We start from the raw sequence: 23,204 nt of genomic DNA on the forward strand, positions 1-23,204 counted from the left end.
ATTATTTATGTTCGACATCCTATTTGGAGTGATTGGCTCCCTTTTCTGGCCTCTTTTGGGTGTGGGGGGTTTCTGTCCCTCCTTGGGGTGAGAGGGTGTCCTTAGAAACACAGGACAGGACAGAAACCCCCCAGCCCCACGGCCAGGGCTCTTCCAGGCCCACACGCCCCCAGCAGCAGCAGAAGGGTGGCAGGAAGGACGCAGGGACAATCCTGTGAGACTCCCTGGCATCTCCTTCCCCCACACCAGCTCCAGGCAGGCTGCAGCAAGTGGATTCCAACAAAGACGCTCTAGGAAAAGGAAATATTCACTTTCTGGTGTGAATAGCAGGGCTTCCTGTTCTGTCCAACTAGATATGAAGCAATTTTTCATTTTTATTAGGTATTTGTTGAAGTGGGAAGAAGCCAGAGCCCATGGCTGGGGTGACTCACCCAGACCAATGGTCAGCCTGTAGGTAGAGTGTTTCCAGAGGCAAAATCCTCCTTGGCTCATCCCTCAAGCCCAGGTGTGGGGAAGATGCCTGTTCTCCATCTCAGCATCACTGACTCCTGGGGGCAGTGATGGGGGCAGGAAGGGGATCCCCCACGGGAGCAGGGACAGCTCTGATCCCTGGGGATCCACCTGCCCCACACCACTGCCCGGTGAGGCTGTGTCCCTGCTGGAAATCCCAGAGAGAATATGGAGCTATGTGGAGGGAAGGAGAGGCAGGGGTTTCCTGCACATGCCCTGGCTGCTCGTGCAGCTGGGATCCAGCACCTGCTTTTGGGGGAATCCCATTTCAGTAATCCAGTGGTACTGAGCTCTTTTAAAGCTGGGCCCTGGATGTGGGCTCAGGCTGGAGCAGACATCTCCACTCCAGCAACAGCTCTAAATATCCATGAGCCTCTGAACTTCACACTTGCTCAAAAATCCGGCTCTGCTCGCAGTTTTCCTGCCAAACCGATCTCTTCCTAAGGATGAGGACACCCGCCCACTCAGCTCGGGCCACGGAATCATCACGGAAGCATGGAATGATTCAGGTTGGAAGGCCCCTGTGTTGGGCCACCATTTCTGAGCCTCCAGAGCCAGCCAAACTGGGCTGAAGGGAGGGAATTTCATGCCTCCTGCCTCCTGCCCTGGCACGGATCACATCCTGAGTGTTAGCCAGGGACATCCCACTGATCCCAGTTACAGTCACTTCTCCAGCCTCACACCAAATCCAGGCTCTTGCAGGTGCTGCCTGGTGCATGACATGCAATTTCCCTTCCCAAATGCTGCTGGAGGTCAGTTCCCACCCTTCCTCCACCTCCTCCTCCTCACCCTGGCCCTGCTCTCCATCACCCTCCATTTGGAGAGAGCACCCACCCCGTTGCACAGGGACTCTCGCTCTGTTTGCACATGGTAACCTCGAGGATTTGTGCCTTTCCCTTTGCCCACCCCCAAGATGCATTTCATGTTGGTGGTAAGTCTTGGAATTGGAGTAGTGAGGGATATTCCTCCTCCCCTGGGAGGTCCCGAGTACTTTTCCTCAAGCGAAATGGAGCATTTTGAGATATTTGGGCCTCTGCCCTGGTTTGGATGCCCCCAGGCCAGAAGCAGGTGCCCAGTGCTGGAGCCAGGCTGTGGAGAGCAGAGGAGGGAGACGAGAACGGGTGAGTACCCGTGTTTTGCCTCCTCTGAATCCTGCTGATTAGCATTCCAAATCTAATGAAGCTGGAGCGAGGACGCTCCTGTTTGTCCGCTGTAATGGATCATGATGCCGAGGTGGCTGGACTCTGGATGTGGAAATGGAGGGCTGTGGTAATGTGACAAGAATTAATGAAACATAACCAGACTTTCATATAATTAAAACCAGTAATTGCTGGAAAGATGGCTCATGCAAAACGATGGGCTGGGGGTGGGCAGGCTTGATTAAAACTGGTGACTGGCTACAAATGATTAGATTAAAATCAATTAACTGTAGAATTGCTGTCTGGCATATGGAAGGATAATTCAGTTACGTAACCGACAGCGGGATTTGCACTTTGCAAATGTTGTTTCAGTACATCAGACCAAGCTTAGGCAACCTGGTTATTTAACAGGACACACTTGTGATTCCTGGTGCCGAGGGTGGGATTTGGTAACAGGATACAAGGCAGAGCCCACAGCCTGGGGCTGTTCTCTCTCTGGGTAAAGAGCAAGAAAGCCCAGAGATGGCCACGATCCCCTGCTCTGCCCTGGTTATTTGTAAACAGGAGCTCTTTTCATTACTCTTTTAAAGACTGGTTGGATTAAGGAAGCATTAGTGGAATTCAACGCTCGGCATGCTCCCTCCTCCCGAGAGCCTGCTGGTGGCGGTGCCCATTAGCGCTAATGCAGCCGCATTAGCACTCTGACAGGATTCCTGTGTTACAGCATCCCTGATGGCTCCAGTTCCTCTTCCTCGCTTCCCTAAGCCCCGGGGAGAGCAGGGCGATGAAACCCTGCGGAGGGACAGCAAGGAGCTGCCCGCTGCAAAGCAGGTGAGGCTGAGCCAGGGCTCCTCAGCTCCTGCCACGAGCACTGCAGGTGAGCCTGCAACACCCCCTGCTCTGGGGTTTGGGGACCGGTGGTTCAAACAAACCCTACAGATCTGCGCCTCTGATCCTGCCCCATCTCTACGGCTCCTCCTGGCACTGTGGATGAGCAACCAGTGCTGGAAAAAAAAGCGCTGGAGGTACCAGGGCAGTGCTGGCAGACCAGAGGCATTATATTTTAATAGGCTTCAGGGTCCTGCTGAGATCCTGGATTGCCTCATCTCGGATACAGCTGCACTGAAGATTCACCCTCTTCTTACACATCTCGGTTTTCAGCAGACATTTTGTCAGGTGCTGTTCCGAGCTCCTCCGTAGCCAGAGCAGAGGCACTCTCCCATCGTGACACACCTGTCACCTACATCGTGACACGCAGGGGCAAGGCAGCTTCGCTTCAGGAATTGTCCCAGGCCAGGTTGGACGGGGCTTGGAGCACCCTGGGACAGTGGAAGGTGTCCCTGCCCGTGGCAGGGGGTGGCACTGGATGGGCTTTAAGGTCCCTTCTACCCCAAACCATTCCATGATTCTGCTTCTGATGAGCCGCATTCCAAGCCCACGTTGCTCCCACAGCCTTGAGCTGCAAGCTAGGAATGGCTCCCAAAACTTCGGGGTGGTGCAGACAGAGGTCCCAGTGGTGCAATGGATTTGGCCCAGCTGCATTCATATCCTCAAGAGGGCAGAGCTGTTGGTTCTGACTGCAGAGAACCTGGCATGGTCTCTGGGATGGGTAGCTGTCCTACCAGGGGATGGCAGTGGGCTTTCCCCACTCCTTTCCCAGAAAACCTATCCTGGAATTGCTCTGGAAATCTCCCACACCAGCAAAAATACGTATGCTTCCTGTAGAAGAGGCAAAAGTAGATTTAGGTCAAAAATTACTATGTATAGAGCAGAGAAACATCTCCTGAGCCATCTGCCATGCACCAAAGCCAAACTCCGCTTAGAGCTTGATGAGGCTTTAAAAAAAATATAAAAACCTGACTGGCTTTCACTCAGGGCTTTCAAACCACTCTGCTCTTTATAGGGCTGCTCAAACATGGCTCCACTAAGCTGCTGCCCATCATAAATAAGCTCTTGGTTCTTGCTGTCAAGGAGGGAATTAACCCCACTTCTGCCTCTCTGCTCCAGGAAGGCGTGGGAAGAGCTCCTTGGGAAGAGCCCTCATGTCCAACCCGAGCCCTGCCAGGCTGAGGGAGCACATTTTCCGTTTTCTGCTGCTTCCAAAGGTCCTGGGAGGAACCTTTCCAAACAGTGCAAAAATATTTTATTCCATTAACCTGCATTGGTAATCTCCATGGAGATCCTGCTTCTCTTCGCTTTGTCTGCTCTTGTGTTTGCTTATTCTGGATTGATCCCTTCCTTGCTCTCCACTTCCCATTCCTTGCTCTCCACTTTCCATGCCTCACCCGTAGCCCATCTGTGATTTCTAGACCTTAGCCAAGATCTTTTTTCCTGCATCTTTTCCTCCCCTCCATGGCCAGCAGTAATGCAGAGACATCTGGATGCCTTTCTGAAGACACAGAAGTGCCCCACAGCGGCATCCCCATGCAGGGCCAGGTTACTGCTGCATAAATCCCCTCCCATTCCATGGAAGGTCTGCAAATCACCAACCAGCCAGGCTTCAGGATAAAGTTCCTTTCATCACGGAGAGATGAGTAATCATTTCCCTTCCTGTAGGAGATGCAGCAGATTTATTGTCCTGACTCAGCCCCCAAGTTTATGCGAAGGAGAAAGGTCAGGACGGAGTTTACAAACTGTCGATATTCCTGCCCTAGGAGGTTTTCTTCTCCCTGACAAAGTAGTTCAGCAGTGCCAGTTGCTTGTTTGATGCCTTTAATAAAGGCAGAAGAACACAGATATTTCACTGATAATTCACTCATCTGCAGTGAATCAAGCAGCAATCCACACCATGGAAATCATGGCTGATGCTGGAAAATCACTCAGTTCCCTCCAGCCCATGGGTCATACCCAGCCCCAGATGAGGACAAAAACATCTCTGAATTTCTATATAGCTGTGGTTTTTCCTGTTCAAGATAATCTCCAAAAATCAGTCCGGAAGCCAAATGATCTTGTTCTGTTTGTGATTTAAAGAGGACTGGTCTGGTTTGGGACTTTTTAAACAATTATTACATACTTGAATTAAAACTCCCAGCAGAAGTCCCAAAAGAGAAAATGTGCCTGCTCCATTTCAACTTTACAAGAACACTTTGCTCTGGGGATTTTTCAATGACTTTTCAAAATTAAACATATCTGTGAAATGTCGCTTGTTGAATGAGCCCATGGCCCATTTCACATCAACATCACATGTTGAATGAGCTCTGATGTCCAAGCCAATTCCCTGTGTCCTGTCCCTCCAGCCCTTGTCCCCAGTCCCTCTCCAGCTCTCCTGGAGCCCTTTCAGGCCCTGCAAGGGGCTCTGAGCTCTCCCTGGAGCCTTCTCCTCTCCAGGTGAGCACCCCCAGCTCTCCCAGCCTGGCTCCAGAGCAGAGGGGCTCCAACCCTGGGGCAGCTCCGGGGCCTCCTCTGGACTCTCTCCAGCAGCTCCAGGTCCTTGTGCTGCTGGCCCCGGGGCTGGGGCAGCTCTGCAGGTGGAGTCTCAGCTGAGCACAGGGGCAGAAGGGCAGAATCCCCCTCCCCTGCTGCCCACGCTGGGGGATCACCCCAGGCCACAGAGCATGTCCAGTTTTTCTCCCACCAACACCCCCAAATCCTTCTTGGAAAGGCTGCTCTCAATCTGCTCATCCCCCAGCCTGGATTGATCCCAGTATTTAGCATCCCTTTGCTCTCAGGTCACTTTGGAGCACACTTTTCATTTATAGGCATCCCAGAACAGCCTGTGGAGAAACAAACACCTGATGTTTCCCAGTTTGTGATGTTTCCTCGTGCTCCTCCGGCAGCTCCACGCTGGAAGGCTCAGCCAGGGAGAAGCACACCTCTCTCCAGATGGTGAGAGCTGCTGTCAGCTCGAAGAGGGGAATCACAGCTGAAATGAAGACACAAATTGGCATGTGGGAAGGTAGGCAGCAGAATTCTTTGTGATAGCTGAGCTCTGTCACTACCTGTGAGCAACAGCCCAATGATTTCCTGTCAGAAACCTGCCCCTGCTGAACTTGATTGCAAACCTGATCTCGCACGTTTTGAACAAGGATGTTGTGCTCACTTCTGGGCTCTGAGCACAGCAGGGCCAGGGAGCTCCTGGAGTGGGGCCGGCGGAGGCTGCGCAGCTGAGGAAGGGCCTGGAGCATCCCCGTGCCCAGCACAGGCTGAGGGAGCCGGGGCTGCTCAGCCTCGAGAGGAGCCCCAGCTGAGAGGGGCCCTCAGCCCTGGCTGTCCCTGGCTGCAGGGAGGGCTCAGGGCAGGGCCCGGGCTCTGCTCCGGGGCCCGGCAGCGGCACCAGAGCCACGGGCAGGGCCTGAGCCCAGTGAGTTCCACCTGAACATGAGGGACAACTTCTGTCCTGTGCAGTGACCAGACACTGAACAGGCTGTCCAGAGAGGCTGTGGAGTCTCCCTCACTGGAGATATTCCAGAACCCTCTGGACACAATCCCGTGCCCTGGGATGGCGCTGCTGGAGCAGGGAGGTGGCACCAGGTGAGCCCCTGTGGGCCCTTCAGCCTGACCCACCCGTGATTCTGTGACTCTGTGAAATGAAAGACCCCCTCATTCCAGCTGTTTGGGAGCTTGCAGGATGGGAGGCACTGGTCCGAGAGGGGTCACAGTTCAGGGTCATCCAACCCCAGCTCTCCTCTCTCAGGAGGGGACAGGTGCTTTTTTGGGTGGAGAGTAACTCTCTGCCACGGTGACTCAGCCACCCTTATGTTCCACTTCTTATTTACACTCCCCAGTGGTCATGTTATGGTACTTAATGGCTCACAAGGCCCTATTTCATCTTCTAAATATACATCCCCATTGTGCTGCCTGAACTCCCTTCATTATATCACAAGCTGACTGCAGGCATCAGTCATGGCTGTGATAAACACAAACTGCCCTAATATCATTTCCCAGGCTGTGAAGAGCCTGATCTCAGCTGTGCTGGAGCCAGATGGGAGTTTGGAATAGAGACTTATACTCTGTTAAATGTATGTGACATTTAATTATGACTGCAAGAGCTTCTCTCTCATCCAGGGTAACATGAGGCTGAATTCTGCAAATAACAGGAAAAACCCAGATAATTCAAGCTCTGCTGCTCCAGCCCCAGCCTGGGCACTCACTGGTGCATTCTGCAGCACAACCCTGTTCCCCGAGGATTTATTATCTCAAATGCTGCATCACACAAACACAAGAAGCTGCTCGGGTTCAGAAATAACCTACCTGAATCCCTAATGAGTGCACTGAGTCTTGCAGCCCTGGCAGGAGCTGGTGCACAGATTTCCAGTTGGTCTCTGGTTATTTCTGCTGTTGCAGTGCTGAGGAGCAGCCCAGGGGACCCGACCCCATCCTGTGCAAATGCTGGATGGACATCAGGGCTGTTTCAAGGGACAGGGGGATGGAGAAGCATCTTCAGCCTGGTGGAGCTACAAGGAGGAAGTTTTGGTTATTGGTGGTTGGCCACAGATCCCTGGGAATCCAGCTGCTCTCAGGACTTTAGTATCCATCACAGCTCTGGACTCACCCAAGAAAGGAGTGAGGAGAGAACAAGGATGTGGCTGCACTGAGGTTCACGCAGAAAAGTGAGGGAAAAATTGGGAGAAAACTCCAAGGATGTCCCCCAGGAAAGGCCTGCCACCTTCCAGGCCAAACTGAGCCCGGCTTTCCATGCTGGAGAAGCAGTGGAATGGAGAGCAGGGATAGACAATAAAGGGGCTTAAACCATGGAGGAACAGCTCATGGTGCTTTGGCAGTAATGGCAGTTCAGGGCAAGGCTGGGTAATCAAAAGGAACACGCAGCTAAAAATCCTGTTGATGGCTTCCTATTTCGCCCTGATATCCTTTGTGAAATCAAGGTCTTTTCTTCTTTTTTTTCCAGCAAGTGCAGAGTACAAATATCAGTAAACAGGAGCCCATTTAACACCAGACTTTTAGCAGTGGCTAAGTCTCCATCCAGCTCTTAAATTCTGATAATGATCTGCTCCCCAAAGCCCTGCTTTGCAAAATAATAAAGCCCTTTTCTCCAATCAAGCATAGCCTTTAGGCAGCTTTAAAGGTGGTGGGGACAGAAATAGGACCGATTTGTTTCATGCCTGGAGGAATATTTCTTTTCTGGCAAATGAATGTCAGAAAGGCAGTGTGTGAAAATACAATTTTCCTGCATGTGGGCAGCTCTCCCTTCCCAGGCAACACCCCCACACTTCCCAGCCCAGTCCTTGGATGACAGTCTGGTGCAGTTTTGGAGCAGGTACAACACAGCATTTAGGCAGAGTTGGGCCAGGATGGATTTCTCCACAGCACACGTCAGAGTTCGTGGAGTCACAGAAGGGTTTTGGTTGAAAAAGACCTTAAAGCTCATTTCATTCCCACCCCCTGCCCCTGGGATACCTTCCACTATCCCAGGTTGCTCCAGCAGCTCCACCTCCTTCCGCTGCTGGCCCCAGGGCTGGAAAAGATGTCCTGGAGGAGATTTTTTCTGTACAGAAGACCATTAAATGTGCCTGTTCCCACAAGCATCCCATGCCAGGCAAGTCCCCAAGTGCAAGATAAGATTTCTCTGACTGTAGGGTTTCGATTCCCCCCTGGAGGAAGAACACTTCCCCATTCCCATCTAACTGGCACATGCTGGCAGATCAGAACAATACCCAAAGTCAGAAATAAATGGGTTGAATAATTCAGTGGGCTCTGGAACATGGGAATGGCAGAGAGCATCATCAGGAATAGGAGAGCACAGCTAATAAAAGCAAGAGACAGAGGGAAATTTATTAAACATTTTTCAGACAAGAACATTCTGCCACTCGCAGAAAAAAATATTAAGCTGGAAATGAGGGGAATTTTGTTCACAGATGGGCTTTCTGATAGGAACTATATAAAAAGCTGAAGAAACATTTGATTAAAGATTGGGAGAGAAAAGCTTTCCAAAAAAATGAGAACAGAACAGTCTACAAGCTTAATTTCAATTTTCTGAGGGCTGGATCCCTTCCTTTCGGTCCTGCCTGTGGAAACAAGCCCTGGGGACTTTTGGGGTGCAACGAATTCCTCACCCCTGACCTTGGAGCCACAGTCCCATCTGGCACGGAGGTTTCAGCTCAGTCCCTCGATGCTTTTGGAGCCCTTCTGACACTTTTTGGCACCTTGCCATTGCTCAGGGGCAGAGCACTGCTGTCCCCTGGGTGCAAACTTGGTGAGGACTTGTTAACAGGAAAATCCCTCATTAAGTGCAAGGAGCATAAAGATCCTTCTGGATGTGCCAGGGGATTTACTGGCAGACCCAGCTCTGTATTGCAGGAAAGTTTCTCCATGTCTCTCTGAGATATTACCCCCATTTCTCCTCTCTCTTGTCCTTTTCTCACCCACAACCCTTTCTCTGAACCCGCAAGTCTCTAAATTTACTTCGAGTTCCTGCTTTAACATCAGAATGGGTCATTTCTATCACCCTTTCCCTCTCTGTTTGCAAACTCCACTGCTTCTGACATTTAAAAACTAAACAAACCAGGCTTCTGGTCCTTGCAAGAATAATGATTGCAAGGGTGATCAAACTAATCGATGCTTGCAAGCACGTATGTGTGAATAATCCCGAGTGCTTGCTGGCAGCCTTGTAAAGGTGAACCAGAGCAGACACGGGCCAGAAACAAGAGGTGGTACAACTGGAACAGGTAAATGCCCGGAATAAAACCACCAACACCCAGGAAAATGGCTCCCTTAGGAGCAACAGCTTCACCTGTGCAGTGAGAGGAATGAGGAGCTTCATCTCAGCTGGGGCCGTGAGCTTTCCAGGAGGCTGTGGTTTGTGGAGCGGGGATGAGTGGGAGGTTTAATTGGTTGCGGATTTATTATTTGGGCTGCCCTGAAGGAAAATGAGAATTTCTGTCCCAGCAGCCTCTTTTCTTTTTTATTTCCTTGACTAAGTGCCTAGCTGGCAGGGAAGAGCAGGGCTCAAAATGAAACCAAGACTTTTCCACCACAGGTACATATCAATGTAATCTTCCAGGCCATAAATCCAAGCTTCATTCGACATGAGCGCACAACTCCAGGCCTCATGAATTCACCTTCCTTGGTTACATGTGAATAGAGAGGGCTCCCTGATTTATCCAGCCAGGAGGAGCTGCTCAGTGCTTCCTTTAACAGCTGATGCTTTATCTACCAATTCCCCACTCCCCTGTGTCCATTCCTGAGCAGCTGATTAGAATTTATTGAGATCTGTACTCCACCTCAAAGCAGATCCACTTCCCTTTACAGTTCTTTCCCTTTTACCAAGGGAAATGTGAATATTTATCAGCTCCCGGATATAGAGACATCAGAAAATAAGAAATCACCATTCTAAGGCCTCTTTTCACTGGATTTTTTTTTTCAGTGCCACTTTACTGCTAAACCAAGAGTAACAACCCTCTCACACAACTGTGCTGTTCTGCTGTTCTGCAAAGCAGACGGAAGGACTGATCACACCCAAACCCTGAGCTTCATTCCCTGGATCCCATCAAGAGGGAGGGGAACTAGGGGGAAACCCTCCCTGGATGGGGATTTTAACTTCAAGGGGCCACTTTACAACTTGGAAAGCCAATTAACTAATTGAGAGTTGCCATTTGAGGCTGACCATATGACCAAGGGGCAAAAGTTGCACTCCCTCAGGCCTATTCCCTCACCCTCTCAGCCCCATTCCCTCCCTCACTAAGCCCCATTCCCCTCACACCCTCAGCCCCCATTCCCTCCACAGCCCCCAGTTTGGGGGCCATAGCTCCAGTTCCCCTGTTGCTGTCAGGGCTGTAGCAGCAGCTCCTCCAAAGCCCAGCATCTTCCTTGCTAAGCTTTGTTAACTTTAGATTAAGTACAGGAGCAAAGTAACATCAAAGTATCTCAAGTGTTCATTGCCTTCTGAGGGGACAATCCTGTTTCCATGGCCATCCATAATCTCACCGTGTCCTTTGACTTTTCCAGCCTGCATTTCCGGTCTCTGGCCACCTGCCTTGTCTTTCCCTTTGCCCACCTTCCTCCTTCCCCACATTTTCCATCAGCAGCACACAGCAAACCTGTTTAACTCCTTCACCCGAGTGCCTGTCACACTACGTTGTGCAGCAAATTGCCTTTGGATGTGGGATCCCAGGGCTTTTAACTGCCAGAGGGCAGGGCTAGATGGGATACTGGGAAGGAATTGCTCCCTGGCAGGGTGGGCAGGCCCTGGCACAGGGTGCCCGGAGCAGCTGGGGCTGCCCCTGGATCCCTGGCAGTGTCCAAGGCCAGGCTGGACACTGGGGCTTGGAGCAGCCTGGGACAGTGGGAGGTGTCCCTGCCCATAGGCACAGGCTTGGAATTAAATGATCTTCAAAGTCCCCTCCAACACTTCCCTTATGCTGTGATTCTATGATTTCTCTCCCAGAAGGGCCACCCCAGTGCAGCTCTTCAGTACATCATCCCCATTCCAGGGACACTTCCCAGCCCAAGCCAGATGTCTGGGCACTTCCCAACGAGTCCCCTGCGCCCCATCCGTGCATCCAACCCCACAGTGCTCACTGTTATTGCCATTACCCAGCACTTAAGTTCCTCGTTAGGATGTGTTAACTCATTTAATTCTCTCTCAGGACAGAAAGTGCTCATGTTTAATGAACTCTCTGCAGAGCCAGAGCTGTCTGGGGAGATTTAAAACAAACCCTCCAGCAGCTGGTCAGGGTGTGATTAATGTTGCTGTGGACTCCAGAGGAACTGAGCTGAGGGGACAAGAACTCCCATACTCCCACACAGGGTTACTCTGCCTTGGTAAACAAAGCTCATTCCTTCCCAAAATCCTGGACAGCTGGTGGTGAGGGATGCAACCAGCAAGGACATCCACTGTCTCTGGCTGTTTTCAGTGAAGGGTGAGGGTCATGGTTAGGGTTTCCAAGCAGAAATGGTGACCTAAGCACTGGGGATGAACTTACCCAGGAACTGGCACACAAGGATTTTCACGCCATTGAAAAGGCAGACTGGCTGCTGTGGTACCCCTGAACCACAAAAGCCTTTTTCTATGGAAAGGAGGATACTCTGGGGTGTACACCTGAGCCACAGTGCCATGGGATGTCCCTGGGAGGGAGTTCCCACCCAGATACTCTTATTTCTATTGCCTAAACCCCTGGAGGTAAAAAGACAACCCAGAGATGCCTTTTCTTTGTTCCTCTCTCCACTTTTTCGGCCTGTAAGTAGTTAAATCTTCGCATCCCCCACAATATCCCTAACGCATCTGTCAGAAAGAAATCTGTGCTGAAGCAGTGGCTGTCCCCCTCACTGGGGTCCACAGTAAGCAATCCTCTCTGCTGTGTGACTGTCACTGAGCCAGGGAGGAGCCAGGGGTCACTGGGAGCAGCTTCCAGCTTCACGCTTGTGATCCCTCGCAAGGAAAGCTCTGACAGCTCCGCAGCCGGCAACGGAGCAAGAAATAACTTGGCAATAATCCTATGTCACGAGCAAAGATAACGAAGTTGCAGTCAGCTCCTGACAGATAATGCCGGGAAATTCATTTAACAAGTCATGGCTGCTAACAAATTTAACTTCCCCAGCACCTCGGGCACACTCGGTGTCTGTCTACGTGCACACCAGACACTGAGCAGGTTTATTCCCTGTTTTTGAATGCTGAAGCATTTTCCCAGCTCTCTTTGTGCACTATGAATTGTGTACAGTAATAGAGCACAATCATGCTCTGCTGCTTGACATCCACAGTGTTCAGGGAATTGTAGCATTCAGCTGGAAGCACTGGAATATTGCCTGGGACACAGTTGCTGCTCAGTACGTAGTGGTCAGAATTTGGGCCTTTTGCTGCAGGGGGTGAGGCTCTCAAAGTCCTCCTCCAAGACCGTACAACTGCCCCTGAGTTTCCAGAGGTCATCAGACTTTACCAGCAGTGGCATTTACCCAGCGCTCTGCCAGGGGAATACTGAAGCTCCAGAATGTCACGGCTGATGTTAAGGCTGTAAAAGTCCGGCTTTCCCCCAGATGGATCATATTTCTGTGTCACAAGCCAGGAAAGTTGTTTAACTCTGCAGTGCCTGCTGGCAGGGTCACCTTCCCACAACACCAGCAGCAAAGCCAAGTGCAATCTTCCCTGCATTTCCTCTCCTGACCCAAAGGGGTTTTCCACCCATTCTTGTGCAGGAGCTATAAATTCTTTCAATCCACTTACCTGCTCCTTCTTCCCCCTCACTATGTCTGCCTTGGGTATCTGGGAGAGCTGGGGGTATTCTCCTGGAGAAGGCTCCAGGGAGAGCTCAGAGCCCCTTGCAGGGCCTAAAGGGGCTCCAGGAGAGCTGCAGAGGGACTGGGGACAAGGCATGGAGGGACAGGACACAGGGAATGGCTTCCCACTGCCAGAGGGCAGGGATGGATGGGATACTGGGAAGGAATTGTTCCCTGGGAGGGTGGGGAGGCCCTGGCACAGGGTGCCCAGAGCAGCTGTGGCTGCCCCTGGATCCCTGGCAGTGTGCAAGGCCAGGCTGGAGGGGGCTTGGAGCAGCCTGGAACAGTGGAAAGTGTCCTGCCCATGGCAGGGGGTGGGATAGGATGATTTTTAGGGTCTCTTCCAACCTAAGCCCAGGCAGTTACAAAGAGTGCAAGGCAGCACCTCCCACCCTGTGTGGAGGGTCCTCTCTGCTGAGGGGGCTGTTCCCCCCATCCTGCCCAGAGAGGTGTTTTGCACCCGGCATTTCTGCATGCCCAGAGCTCTGGGGAGAAGGCTGCGCCCAGGGGAGCACCGAGGAGCCATCGTTTGGGGTGGTGGCACGCTTCCCAGCAAGCACACGGATCAATCCCTCCGGCTGCTGCTGGAGCCGCCAGGCTGATGCAGCACTTTCATTCCCACGGTGAATTGCTCCCTTCCTCCTCATTCCTCTTCATAATATGCAGGCCTTTTTTTTCCCTCAGTTGCTTATCCACGCCTTAATGCCACTCGATTTTCAGCGGGCTCTCAGAGCCCTTTCTGTGCATGCTCTGCAACGCTACCAGGACTTTCTGCGCTCCTTTGCTCCTTAAACAACCTTTGCCTGCTTTTCCTGCAGAGACACCTCACTGTCAGGGGTTACACAGCTTCCCCCCTTGGATTTGCCATCCAGCTGAACGCGGCCACTATTACAATGAAACAGGAATAGCAGCAAAGCCTTTGGAATACATAAACAGGCTGAGTGAGCCCCTCTTGGTCGCTGCTCAAAAGCAGGGACACCTCCCAGCACACCAGCTTGATCAAGGTCTTACCCAGCTCCACAACCCTCCCGAGCAACCTGTTCCAGTATCTCACCACCCCCATAGTAAAGAATTTCTTCCTAGTATCCAGCCTCAATTTCCACCCTCTCAGTTTGTACCCATTGACTGCAGCTCCTGCAGAGTCAGGAGAGTTTAAGGAGAGCTGGCTCCCAGGAGATGGGGCTGGCAGAGTCCTCTGTGCCTGATCCAGCTGCAGCCAAGGCACCTCTACCCCTGCCCAGCCTTTTGTATGTCTGCTCTGTACAAAGCCCTGATCATCTTCCCTCTCCCAGAGGTGTTTCCTGAAGGGATCTTGCTCCTTAAGCCTCCACATTTCCCTCCTCCTTTCCAGCAGCTGTTCCACCTGACTTCCTCTCCCGGATGGAAGGAAGAAGGGATCACAAACCCTCCCGTGGATACTGATACTGGTATTTGCTGTTCCATTTAACAGGCAATCTTTCCTCGAGCTGTTTGCTTTCCAAGGCATTTAGCTGTTGCTGTGAGGCCTGGTGCACCTCCAGCTTTCACTTCCACTCACTAAAAATCCTCCTATGGGAGCAAGAATTGACCCTTTGCACGTAGCCACGGATGCTGCTCCTTGTCTGCGGGGCTGAGCAGGGATGGATGAAGATGGAGCTCCTTTAGAGGCAGCTGAAAGACCTGTCTAGACTAATGTGATCTTCCAGCTTACGCACAGAGGCTGGTTTTCCATGCCCAAAGCACAGATATTTTAACTTGCTCCTTAATTTGCTCCTTAAAGCAGTTAGCAGAATTCCAGTCATCAATCAGTCCTGGCAGCCTATCCAAAAGGCATGGCCAGGAACTGTGCATTAATTGTGAATGCTTTGCTGAATTTACTGCATGGCAGCACAGAATTTTTCACTCTGAGATGAAGCAGCATGAATGTGCTGCTTGGCACAATCAATATTTTTCTAGGTTGCTAGGAAATAATCAGGGACTCGGTGCCCACGCGTGGGGTATTACCACCTTCCCTGGCAATGCACAGAAATGCATCCACTCCTTCCCTGCAGTGGAGCTTCTGTGGATCAGCCTTGGAAACAGGCTGGGCACAAAATGGGACCCCATCAGCCAGGGCATCACCAACAGACAGAAAAGATGAGGAGTAATGGGTGCAGGTGACTCCTGCGGAGATTCCAGCTAGACACAAGAGGATAATTTTTCACAGTGAGAAAAATCAGCTGTTGGAAAAATCTCCCCAGGGAAGCAGAGGATTCCTCAACTCTGGACACTTCTAAGATTCATCCGAACAGGGTGCTGGGCTGTCTTGTCCCAGAAAGGTTGGACCAGATGATCCCTGAGGTCCCTTCCAAGCAGGTATTCCAGGATCTCCTGCAGAATCTTTCCTTCACCACTGGATCAACTCCATGGGAGCCAGCCTGGGCTGAGGCCATCAGGGAGACCCTCAGCATGTGACACCCAGCCAGCCGCTGTCCCCAGAGGTGCCACACCTTGCTAACAGCTTGCTGCACAGGGACTGTGGTATCTGTCCCTCCCAGCTCCCTGGAAGGATGCTCGGCCGTCTCTCCATGCCCCGCGAGGCTTGGATTGCGGCTTGGAGGAGGCAGGACACACGGTGTGGCACTTGTCCTGTCGGGAGCTCTAAAAGCGCAGTGATTAGCAACAGGCACTGTTCCTGCTGAGAGGTGAATACATCCCTGCGTGGCTTATTCAGGAGGGGCTGAGAGCAGCTGCCATCAAAACCTTCTGGGTTTTTCTCATCCTAGCCTGAGCCAAGACTCCTGATAGCTGGAGAGGCTGGATACGGGGATTTGAGGGGTGGCAGGGGCTGCAGGGCACTTTGCCCAGCCAGGGTAAGCCTGTGTTCCATGGCAGGGTACCGGCTTCCCACAGGACACAGGACCTTCAGGATATGGGGTGTCCTTCCCTCTCCACAGGCCATGCCCACAGCCCAGACTCTCTCTCTCAGGTGAACACTTCCATTATTTCCATTTTTCCCACATCCAGCCAATTTCTTTTTCACCTCAAGTGCCATGATAGATGTTTTCTTTTCCCTCCCAGCCTCCTGGGAACTGTCTGCCTGCAACTGCACTCCAAATGTCCCTGATCCCCTCAGTGCCGGGACACTCAGCTGAGGAACTGAGTCCTGCAGAGGTTAAATGTTGTCATCCAAACAAAGTTTTAGTAAAAGACGGCAATTTCTCAGTGGATTTAGGGTGCAATTGAGGCCCTTTGCCCTGCTTGGATGGGTTGAGAACTGGAGAAGTTTCAGTCATTTCTTGGTCAGAGCTGCAGGCATGTTGGCTTTTTTAGGACAGACAACAAAAACCTCTCACTTCCTGGAGAATTTTTTAAGGGATCCCAGGTGACACTGGCATGTCACAAACTCACGGGCCTATGCTTTTGCACATCTTTGGAGCAGCTGCCAATCCATGCTGCTCCAGTGGGAGATGCTCACGGGAGATCCAGAGGCATCGCTCCCTTTTAATCAGCCTTAGCTGGTCAGCTTATTAAATTTCGTTTATCTTAACTGAGCTGTGTTCAGCTTCAATTAAAATTATCCCAAGACTTTGCTCAACCCTGAACCACGTTGTGACTGCCCACGGATGTCCCGAGCCCCCAATGGTGTCACTGCATCCCAGAGCGAGCTCCGTGCTCCTCAGTAGCCCTATCACAGGTCTACTCTCACAGAAAAGCCTGGCCAAAGTCCATGACCTCTTGCTTTTCCCCAAAACATCAGAGCCTGAGGATTTTGCTGGTCCAGCACTTCAACCCTTTGCTGCTCAGCCTTACAGGACAGAGCAAGCATTTTTCATTCATTACAGTAAACAGAGCCTTAATCCAGGCCCTTAAATCTGTCTAGATTTTGAAATAATTACAAGTCGCCTCCTAACTTGTATGAAGTTTGATTTAAGCCTTAATTTAATGGTTTCTCTGGAGAGCAGGAAGTAAGCTGGCACTGCCAATTAGGAGCCATCTGTTTTCTCCTAATCTTTTGCAGGCCTCAGACCAGCAAACAAGAGCCACCACAGCTGGACCATCACTGGTGCCAGCTGGAAACAACCCACCAGGGCTGCCTCTGGGGACCCGTGTCCTGGGGTCCCCATGGATGAGCGACTCCTTCCAGCCCTGGGAATAGTGGTGAGCAGGGCAAGGTGGGAGTGGGGTGTCCTGGAGAGAGGGTCAAGGACCAGCATGTGGCAGTGCTGGAGAGGAGGGAGATGCTTCCTCAACAGAGAGGACAGAGACCATTGCTTTGAGCAGGACCTGACACCCTGGTGCCTGGAAAAAACCTTTTCTCCAGGGCAGATGGGTGGGACAACCCTGGACAACAGGGGACGGGCAGATTCCTCGTGCAGAGATAGCTGCTTCCCACCCCCATCCGTACAGCAGCCCGAGGAGGAGGTGCCAAGGAGCATCTGCCAGCCTGGAGAGGTGACTGGGGCTGGGAGAGGAGCAGGGCTGCCCCAGGCCGAACAATTCCCTGCCCAGTATGAGACACCAGGGACAGCCACGTGTCCCCAACAGCCAGCACAGGGACGTGGCTTTCCCTGCTGCCATTCCCTGCGTGCACCAGCCTCCGGCTGAGGATGGACTGGCAACGGAGCTGGCTCTGCTCCCGGGCCAGCTGGTCCCACACCCTTGGGGCATCACCAGAGTCAAGCAATTCCAGCAGCTCTGAACTTAATAATAACTCTGGACAGGACCACATCGGGCTGGTTCACCCCTAAAGCCTTCTCCATGTAGCAGTTTTTTAAAAAAACCCCTATTCTAAGCCCAGCACGAGCTCTTTGGGGCTGCCGAGAGGTGCCTGCCCTCCCTCGTGTGGGGACCCTGCACAGGTGACGTCTCCCTCAGCTGCCAGGGCAGCGGCACAGAGGTCCCCCGGGAAGGTGACTCAGAAAAAGCCTTTGAGAAGTCAAAAGCTGGGGGCTCTCCTTGGCCCCCTGCCACGCAGCAGTCTCAGAGCAGCCCTCTGCTTCTCAGAAGGTTTCGCTGCAACCTTGATGAAGCTTGCTGGGGTTTTATACACCAGCCATTAAACAACCATAAAACAGCAATTAGAGAAGGATCATTTACCAGATGTTATCACCTCCCTTGTCTGCATTTTCTTCTGCAAGACTTCTGGCTGCAGCATTTTGCTCAGGTGCCACCTGTGCCGCCCTGCCCGTGGTGGCAGAGGAGAGCCCACCCTGCTTGGATGCACGGCGTGAAGAGCAGCACAGGCAGAGGATCCAAGGCTCTGCCCCAGCTCAGCCTCACAAAGCTTTGGAGGTCTTTTGCCTGTTCTGGGCTTTAGTTTGTGAATCTCCTGAAGTGCACTTCGAGCCAGCAGATTGCTGTCGTTCGTAGAAGAAAATGGGATGCATTTTTCTGCCTGGGTTCTTGCTGCTGTTTCAGTCAGCAGTGCCCAGCCAAGGCCCTGGTGCTTTACAGCCCTCGCTAATGCACTGGAGCTTCCCAAAGCACAGTATTTACGGCCGTGCCACAGAAGGGAAGGTGGAAGGTCCCCACAGCAAGTTATTTATAATCCTGCTGAGCACTGGCCTCTGCTTCTCCCCCTGAGCATCCCTTCTGCAGGCAGCACTTTGAGGCATTGCAAAGAGCTCTGCAGTGACTCAGAAATCGTCACCAGTGGGGGGGGGGGGGTTCCGTTTTTCAGGGCTTCAGGAAGAATTCACCATAAACGTCCCCTGCTGGGGCCAGGTTCCCTGCAGAGGAGCTGCTGGGTGCTGCACACACATCCTCCCACCAGATCCAAGATAGACCCAAAAACCATGAAAGCCCTGTTGCCTGAGGGAGATGAGGAAAAAAAGGCTGAGCTATAATGTCGGGTTTCTGCGGACTGTGGGACACCCAGGTCTTGTGCTCGCCTTCGCAGAGGTCTTACACTGGGTTCTCCTTGTCTCCCAGGAGGCCACGTTTGCCCAGTCCCCATCCAGAGCAGGACTGGGATGGGTGAGGGTCACCCTCAGTCACCTTCTGCAAAAAGGAGCCTCAGCAAGGCCATGACTGCCCTTTTTTTCACCTCTAGACTCAGGAGATGATTTATGTCACCTGAACAATGCGAAACCAGGTCCTATCACAGTGTTTCAGCAGCTGGAGGGCAGAAATTCCCTGAGGAATTCTCTGTCCTGCCTTCACCGTGCCCACAGGAGGAGCTCTGAGTTCAGCTCTGCCATCAGGCACCAAAAGCAGGACTTCACAGCTCCAAGCTCAGGGTGTCTGTGAGCGTTCACTTAGTATTCTCCAGGTGCTGTGCACTAGCCCAGGTGACCGTGTCATTTGTCAGATCTCCATTATTAATTGTCAGCTCCAGTGTGAGTAATTGTGACCCTCCCCCAGTTCCCAGCTCAGGGAAATTTATACTTTTGCATTTGCTCAGTGTAGTAATGAGAGCTCAGCTGGCTGGCAATGAAAAATACGCAGGGAAGCACGTGTTGGAGCTGTGGAACGAGCGCAGCAGCCCGTCAGCTGCCTGCTCTCTGATTGCATCACCCCCTTGGCTTCCACTTGACTGGACAATTTGGGACGCTCAAGCAGCTTTGCATCAGCCACCACCTGGGAATAAAGCTCAGCCCCGAGCAGAGTCTGGGGGAAGGTCGGCTCCCCCCATCAGCTCCACCACCATCCTGCTCACCCTCTTCACATCATCGACATGGCTTCCCTGACACCCCTTATACTCTGCAAGTGGATTTGACACCCGGAAAAGCAGGAAATAACAGCTCTCCGAAGAAAGGCAGGAAGATAAAGAGGCCTGAGGGGCTCAGGGATAAGGGTAGGAGAGGGGGAATCAGTGACGGACAGAGGTGCCTGTTCCCTGCACTCCAGCAATCCCGTTTTATTATCCTTTGGGAATGTATCTTCATGGCCTAGGCCGTCTTATTGAACAGATACACTCTTGCCATTGCAGACTGGTCCTGCTTTTGGAGATGGCTGGGGGAGATCCCAGAAATAAAAACCATAAAATTTTATGGGGACGTTTTTCTTCTGCTTTTAGCAGCTCAAGCACACAAATCACAGAATCCTGGAATGGTTTGGGTTGGGAGGGAGCTTAAAATCATCCAGTGCCACCCCCTGCCATGGGCAGGGACACCTTCCACTATCCCAGGCTCAAGCCCCATCCAACCTGGCCTTGGACACTTCCAGGGATCCAAGGGGCAGCCAAAGCTGCTCTGGGCCCCCTGTGCCAGGGCCTCCCCACCCTCACAGCCAGGAATTCCTCCCTAAAACTTATTCCAAACCTTCTCTCTGGCATCCCTCTTTGTGCTGTCACGCCAGTTCCTGGTGGAGAGTCCCTCTGCAGCTTCCCTTTAGATCCTGGAAGGCGCTGTGAGCTCTCCACACAACCTTCTCTTCTCTGGGGTGAACAGCCCAAATTCTCCCATCCTGCCTCCACAGGGGGGGGTGCTCCACTCCCCTCATTAACTCTGTGGCCTCTTCTGGACTTGCCCCAGCCCTTCCAAGCCCTCACTCTTGTGCCGGGGCACCCGAGCGGCGCACAGGCCCCGGCGGGCCCTCACAAGGGCAGCGGCCTTCCCGCGCAGGGAGCCCGGCCAGGGGCTGGGAGACCCCGTGCCTGCCCCGGGGCCCCTCTCGCAGGACCACGTCATGGCGGGAGCGGGGGGGGATCCCGACGGCGTAGAGGGGGAGAATGCGGAGGAATCACGACACGGTCCAGGTCAACAGCGCCCAGCCCCAGCCAGACCTTGAGCATCAGCCCTTGCAAAGGGGAGAACCTGGGGACTGCCCCATTCCCAGCCGATGCTGCCGGCTCATCCATGAGTCCCTCCCGAGCCCGGCCCGGCTTTGGGCCTGCCCTGGGACACGCTGGCTGTCCGGGCCCACTGCCAGAGCCCCTCGCAGAGCACGGAGCCCACCCGGGCCGTGACACACCGCGTTTGCCGGTACCTGACCCTGAGCCAGAGCACGGAGCCCACCCGGGCCGTGACACACCGCGTTTGCCGGTACCTGACCCTGAGCCGGGCTGGCACAGCTCCCAAATCCCAGCGCCGTGGCTCAGAGTGAGGCTCCCAGGAAAGCTGGCTAGATGAAGAGCTCATCCCTTTCCTCCCTCCTGAAGCAGAGCTACTCCTGAACTGTTTGCAGCCAGGTGATGAATTAATGCCCAACTCTGGCAGAGCAAGGCTGCAGGAGGAGAAGGGCTCGGAGCCAGCTTGTTTTCCGAGCCCTGTTCTCCTCTCCAGGAGGACGGTGGACCCTGGGATGGATCCTTAACAGCTGGTACCAGGAAGGTTTGCTCTTATTCGGGATTGTGAGAACCCTGTGGAAGCAGCACAAGTCTCCTCCCCAGACGATCCCATGTCACATCCATAAATTCATTTTATCTCCTTTCTCTCTGCACATCAGGTGAGTGTCCGTGCCACCCCCTGGGACCATCCATGGGCATGGTCACCATGGTGATGAGGACAATCCCCCCCAGCTTGGGAACAGGGCCACCTTCAGTCACAGGGCAGTGACTTTTAGGGACCACATCCAGCTGGCACAGCTCAACACTTCAGCTACATCCAAGGGGGATGCAACCTCCCAAATCAGGGGCACTCCCAAGCTCTCTGGGATGGAGAGTGCCATGGAGAGGACTCTGACTCCTTGGGAGGGTCAGCCCACGCAGGCAGAGGAGCATCAAAGGCAAAAACGCTGATGCAGGCAAATCCAGCATGCCATCGGGAGGAAGACTCTGCCCTCCGGACTATTTTTGGCTTGTTTTTCCCAACTCTGGAGCCACTGATCTATGATATTGTCACTGCTGTGACTAAGGGCTCTGCAGTTGGAGCAACATCAAGCCGGACCTGGAGAGAGGGATGCGCATGGCCCTTGGGGGACCGGTAATGGGAGAGGGCCCTTCACCTCCTGTTTACACTTTAATGCCCATCCAGGTTATCCATTATTTATTGCTCAAGTATTTATAGAGCATTACCCGCGCACGGGCTCTGCGGGCGGCTGGGGAGAAGGTGCTCTCTCCTTCGGATGTCGTGGTTTAAACAGAGCAGTTAAACACACCCTGGGCTCTGTGTCCCAGCCCTGACACTCCGGAGGGGCCGTATCTCCCCTCCTGGATCTTGTGGTTTTCCATGAGGGATTTGTTGTTTCCCTGCTGGGCTGGGGTGGCGTTTTCTCCCTTGGGCCCTGGACACAGCAAAGCCAAGCCCGGCTGTGGGCAGCCAAAGCACAGCTCCCTTGTGCCCAGGGAGGCCAGCACAGCCCAGCACCGCAGGGTTCTGCTTATTTGGGGTGCAAATCCGCCCTTATGACTCCAGGTCACCCAGGGGGTCCTGACTCACTGCCTTGCCCCCTCCTCTCTCTCCAGCACTCTCCAGGAAGCAGCTCCCGGCTCTGTAGGGCTGTGACCACGAGGAGCAGCCCCCAGCCCTGCCCCCCTGCAGCTACGTTTGCAAGTCTGTCGTGTTTAAAGGCAAAAGCCTCAATACCATCTTAAAATATGCACCAGTTAGCTCAGCCGTGTCCAGTTCCCCCTGGATCCATTAGTGGGGCTGGAGCACAGTGGGATTCATGGTGGCTGGGCTCCCAAAAGGAGCCACCCCCTTCCCTACGCAAGCAGCATATGGGACCTGGGTGGTGCCAGCAGGGACATACGGACACGGGGGCTGTGGAGCGGGAAAAGGAGATGGTGTATAGCATCCAGCCAGCAGTGGGTTGCTGCCAATCCCAGGCATGAGCTCTTCCTGCAGGGATAACCATGGCCAGCCACAACCCACAGGGATGTGCTGTCCCCATCCTGTTTTGTCAGCTCATCCTGGCCTGGCTTTTATTTCATGCTTATCTAGTGGTGCTGGGGAAGGCAACTTCTGCCAGGTCACAGAGAAACAGGCTGGCCATGGGACCAGGGAGTCCCAGCCTGACTTCCAGCCCCAGCACCATCCCTGGAGCCAGACACAAAATCTGGGAGTTGGCCTCCCTTTTCCTGCACCTGGGGACTCTCCCACCTTGGCTTAAAAGCTGATTTTTACAAAACCTTTTGCAATCCCAAGAGGGTGTGAGCAACAGAGGGGAAGAAATCACCTGGGACAAGGCAAAACCTGAAACAGGACTTCAGTGCCAAACCTTTGCAAATACAGGTGTAAGATTTTTTTTTTTTTAATAAGTGAAAGAAATGTCATTTCCAACAGTTTCACATGGGTAATGTTGAAAAAATTAGTTCTTATTTTCCAGCACTTTTCCAAGTGTGCTCCTGCAGGGAAATGAGCAATTCCAGTGTCACAGGTGTGAGTTTTAAAGGGATGCTGCTGCCAGTGTTTGCTGAGCAAAGGTTAATGGCTGGGTTCAAATGCTGCAGTGTTGGCAGGGACACCTTCCACTGTCCCAGGCTGCTCCAAGCCCCATCCAACCTGGCCTTGCACACTGCCAGGGATCCAGGGGCAGCCACAGCTT

The 23,204-nt window shown here is 52.9% G+C and overlaps 1 long non-coding RNA gene across 2 annotated transcripts in view; it reads right to left on the minus strand.

The window, feature by feature from the left end:
- The window catches only part of LOC125321919, an 85,508-nt gene extending 64,194 nt beyond the window's left edge, over positions 1–21,314 (minus strand). For both annotated transcript variants that reach the window (XR_007201764.1, XR_007201763.1), the window contains exons 1-3: positions 20,039–21,314; positions 6,840–7,042; positions 5,381–5,511 (exon numbers count right to left, since the gene is read on the minus strand). This is a non-coding gene — a long non-coding RNA (uncharacterized LOC125321919). The remainder of the gene's footprint in view (positions 1–5,380; positions 5,512–6,839; positions 7,043–20,038) is intronic.
- Positions 21,315–23,204: the final 1,890 nt, after the last annotated feature.

The sequence above is a fragment of the Corvus hawaiiensis genome, chromosome 2, assembly GCF_020740725.1.
Source record: "Corvus hawaiiensis isolate bCorHaw1 chromosome 2, bCorHaw1.pri.cur, whole genome shotgun sequence".
In the NCBI taxonomy this organism is placed as follows: Eukaryota; Metazoa; Chordata; class Aves; order Passeriformes; family Corvidae; genus Corvus; species Corvus hawaiiensis.